Source organism: Pleurodeles waltl, chromosome 7 (genome assembly GCF_031143425.1).
Source record: "Pleurodeles waltl isolate 20211129_DDA chromosome 7, aPleWal1.hap1.20221129, whole genome shotgun sequence".
NCBI lineage: Eukaryota > Metazoa > Chordata > Amphibia > Caudata > Salamandridae > Pleurodeles > Pleurodeles waltl.
In genome coordinates, this window is record NC_090446.1 from 495,472,504 (window position 1) to 495,477,068 (window position 4,565).

Sequence of the window (4,565 nt, forward strand, 5' to 3'; positions counted from 1 at the left end):
TATCCGTCACATTTGTGACAGATTAGCCTATCCGCCAAGGTCATAATCAGGCCCTCTGTCTTTAAGCAGTTTTGTTAAGCAGTTGTGACATTTTTTTTTTATAAAACAGGGCTGAGTTTTCAAATTAAAGTGACTGAACAGCAGTCATAATCTCTGTAGTTAAGACAGGTTTATATCAAAAAGTGTTTATCAGAGTCTGAAAGAACAGTAAGGGTGGTGTTAGCTAGTTATGTGGCACAGCCATCTAGCTAGTGTAATTGTAGGGTTGTTGGAGTAGTTTCATAATGGCAGTCTTTAAATGTATCTACAATTTGTTTTAACTCTGTCATGGCCGGTCCCAAGCCTAGCTGCAAAAGGAGGAGGGTTATGCGTGGGGCTAGCTACCCCACCATGTAAAAAAATCCTAGCTTCAGAAGCGTCACCCTAAAGGTCAAAGACATCCTGGCCTTGGTGAGAGGAATCTCTTTCATGGAGAGCTATGATGCCTTGCGGAGAAAGCTAGAGATCTCTGGAAGCCACAAATCTGATCCACCTTCTTTCGACCAAAACCATCACAATTGGACATGAAACATAAGGACCATGTGTGAGACAGGCAAGACAGGCCAAGTGGCAGCAGAGATGAAAAAATACAACCTAGCTCTACTTGGTATCAGCAAGACCAGAAGGACACAGTCCGGACAGAAAAGACTGGTTCCAGGGGGAACGCTGATGTATTCAGGGCACAAGGAAGAGAACACCCAATATACTCAGGGAGTAGCACTGAGTAGCACATCAGCAGCAAACAGAGCTCTGATTGGATGGAAAGGCCATGGTCCCAGAATCATCACAGTGACATTCCGCAAAAAGAAAAAGAAGATCAACAAGAATGTTATCCAGTGCTGTGCACCTACAAATGACAGCGAAGAAGTGAAAAAAGAACAGTTTTACAACAGAATCCATTCCGTCTTGGAGAAATGCTTTAGGAGAGACATCACCATAGTGATGGGGGACCTCAATGCCAAGATTGGAAGCGACAACACTGGGTACTATGAAGTCATGGGGAACCATGGCCTTAGTGACGTGAACGTGAATAGTTAAAGGCTTGCAGATCTCTGTGCCCTGAACAGCCTGGTGATAGGCGGTAGTGTATTCCTAAACAAAAGAATACACAAGGCAACGTGGGTGTCACCAGACCATTCAACAGAGAATCAGATCTACCACATTTGCATTGCCAAGAAGTTCTGGAGGTCCCTGCAGGATATGAGAGTGATGAGAGGTGTGGATGTAGAGTCAGTTCATCACCTTGTCGTGGCCAGGCTAAAGCTAAAGCTGAAGAAAGCATGGATGAAACCAATGATCCAGTATCAGCGACATAACACCACAGAGTGGAATGGAGTGCACCATCCATAGAAACAAAAATGAATACTCAGTAACAAGTTTCAAGTTTCGCAAAAACTAGAGGACGACAGAGACCCAGTAGAAAGTCAGTGGGAGAAAGTCAAAGAAACAATGACATCAACCTGCCAGGAGGTACTGGATCCGCAAAACACTAGCATAAAGAATGGATCTTCTCCAAGGCTCTCCTTGGTAATGGGTCCCAAAAACACCAGCATAAAGAATGGATCTCCTCCAAGACTCTCCGCTAGAGAGAAAGGAAAAGAAAGCTCCAGTCAACACCACCCGAACAAGAGCAGAAAAAGCGAAAGCTCAAGGCGAGTACATCAAAATCAACAAGGAAGCAAAGAAAAGCATAAAAGCAGACAAGTGAAGATTCATCGATGGTCATGTTTCAGAAGCCCATGAAGCAGCAAGCCATGGAAATTTGAAAAAACTCAACGACACAACAAGGAAACTCTCCGGCTGATACAGCAAACCAGAAAGACCTATAAAAGGACAATTGTGTAATGAAGGCCAACAATGAAGATGGGTGGAGCACTTTGAAGAACTGTTGAATGAGCCCATGCTGCATTTTTCACCAGACACACAGCCAACTGACAAGGGCTTGCCAATTGTCTGCAGCAGATCAACCAAGGAAGATATATGGCAAGCCATCAAACATATGATAAACCCGAGTGCAGCAGGACCTGACAACATTCCTGCAGGTGCACTGAAGTCAGACATGGAAACATCAGTAGACATGCTTTACGCCATGTTTGGAAGGATCTGGGAAGAGAAAACTGTGCCATGAGACTGGAGGGAGGGTTCTCTCTTCAAGATCCCCCAAAAAAGTGATCTGAGTAACTGAACAGACTATAGAGGGATAAGTCTGCTATCAACCCCAGGCAAAGTATTCATCAGAGTCATCCTGAATAGCATGAAGGAACAAGTTGATGCTCAGTTGCGAGAACAGAAAGCTGGCTTCCACAAAGATAGGCCCTGGATAGACTAGATTGCAACAATGCGCATCACTATTGAGAAGTCAATGGAATGAAACTCCCTCCTCCATGTCAATATCATCGACTATGAGAAGACATTGGAACCGCGTGGTCACAGAGGCCCTTTGGAAACTCCTCCGCTTCTATGGTGTACCAGATAAACTGGTAAGAATCATCAGGAACTCTTACGAGGGAATAATATGCAAGACAGTCCATGGAGGGCAGCTCCTGGAAGCGTTCCGAATGAGGAGTGAAGTCTACCTGGGTTGTTTGTTCTTGCCTCTTTTCATCCGGCTGTCCATAGACAGGATCCTGAAGACATCCACTGCAAGAAGAAGACATGGGATCCAGTGAACACCTTGGATGCAGCTCAAAGACCTGGGCTTTGCAGACGACCTGGCCCTACTCTCCCAACCCATCTGCAAATGCAACAGAAGACTGGCAATGTGGCAGCCACATCAGCATAACTTGGCCTTAACATTCACAGGAGGAAAACCAAGATCCTAAAGTCGAGCATGACCAGCACAACTGTAGTCGCTCTTGCAGGTGAGGCACTGGAAGAGGTTTAGGCCTTCGCCTACCCACGCAGTGTCATAGGCAAGCAGGGCAGCACAGACATCAAGGCAAGAACCGACAAAGCAAGAGCTGCCTTCATTCATCTAAAGAAGATCTGGAGCTCTCAGAACTTAATGCTGCAAACCAAGATCAGGCTTTTTAACACTAAAGTAAAATTGGTCCCTCTGTATGAAGCAGAAACTTGGAGGACAACAGTACCACCACCAACAAAGTCCAGACCTTCATCAACATTTGTCTGTGGAAAATCCTCCACATCCAATGGCCAAACATCATCAGCAACAACGACCTATGGCAGCTGACTTTCCAACTCCCTGCTTGTGAAGAAATCATAAAAATACACTGAGGCTGGACATGTCACACCCTCTGCAATCTCACATCAAACATCACTAGGCAAGCCCTGACCGTAAGCGCTCAAGGGAAAAGGACAAGAAGAAGACCAAGAAACACTTAGCACCAGGGTCTCAAGACTGACTGCAAGGAGATGGGTTGCGCCTGTAGTCAGACTGAAAGAAAAACCCAGGACAGAGATGGATGGAGAGTCCCGGTTGATGGCCTATATCCCAGGAGGGGTAGTAGGCATAAGTAAGTACACTTTGTTTTGTTTTGTTTTAATGTAAGTTTTACATTGTTATCTCTATTAGCAAATGTCATAGATTTTGTTTTCATATGTTTTAAATAGGAGCTACAATATACCCTGATTTGTTTGGTCACATTCATGCATTTTTGCCAATTTGTTCAGAGGCTAGCCTTGGTGCAAAAAGAGGACTTATTTACGTTTATCATGGTTCTAATACTTTTCCAAAGGGACCACATCTCAGACAGATATGTTTTCCCTCAAGTGATTTAATTTCAGTTACCAGATTTGCCAATGTCGTGTATATTGTTTGTGTTTATGTGAGGCCATCAATGTAAGTGTACCCCTTACAGTCACTTTTAAAGCAGTGCTCAATTTGTGCTTGTTGTTTCCGGTGCTGAGCACCGGCACTTACATTTGAGGGCCGGTGCTTATCCTTCTGCCTCAAGCATTTGCTGCGAGCAAAAGACACATATGGGAAAGACGGAGGAAGGGAAAAACGAAAAATCGTCACAATGGGAGAAAGTAGAAAGCTGCTAGAGTGAGCTGAAGGGGTAGGGAGTGGCTTTAAATGGATTGATGAGGCCCGAGATGGCTCCAGGATTACGCCGCCTCAGTATTCCATGTTCCCACATTTAATTGCAGCAGCCGCGTGTTTAAGATGTGGTCTTTGGGCACCGGCACGTTTATATTTACAAATTAAGCACTGTTTTAAAGCATCCAAGAGAATCTGCAGGGAGATGTTCTCTTTAGTGGTATAAGATAGTTAGAGATCATTTTCTTTATAAGTAATAACGTTTGTTGGTCAGTCCATAGTTCCTTATTTATTCTCAGTGATTTTGTTTCAGCTTGGGAGATATCTGTTTGTTTGGTCATTGAGATACAGGTGCAATCAGAAATGATAATCTGCTATGAGGTTGTTTCTTCAACATTGTGAATGTATTTTCCATTGATTAATAATCTCAAATACATAATCTTGAATATGATTGGTGTGTAAAGGAATATAAATTCTTTTTCTTCAGGGCGTTGTATTTTTCAGCTGTCATTAAGCTCAAACTGGC

The 4,565-nt window shown here is 43.9% G+C and overlaps 1 pseudogene; it reads left to right on the plus strand.

Moving 5' to 3' along the window:
• The first annotated feature begins 573 nt into the window (after positions 1 to 573).
• LOC138246902 (uncharacterized) lies at positions 574 to 3,516 on the plus strand (annotated as a pseudogene).
• Positions 3,517 to 4,565: the final 1,049 nt, after the last annotated feature.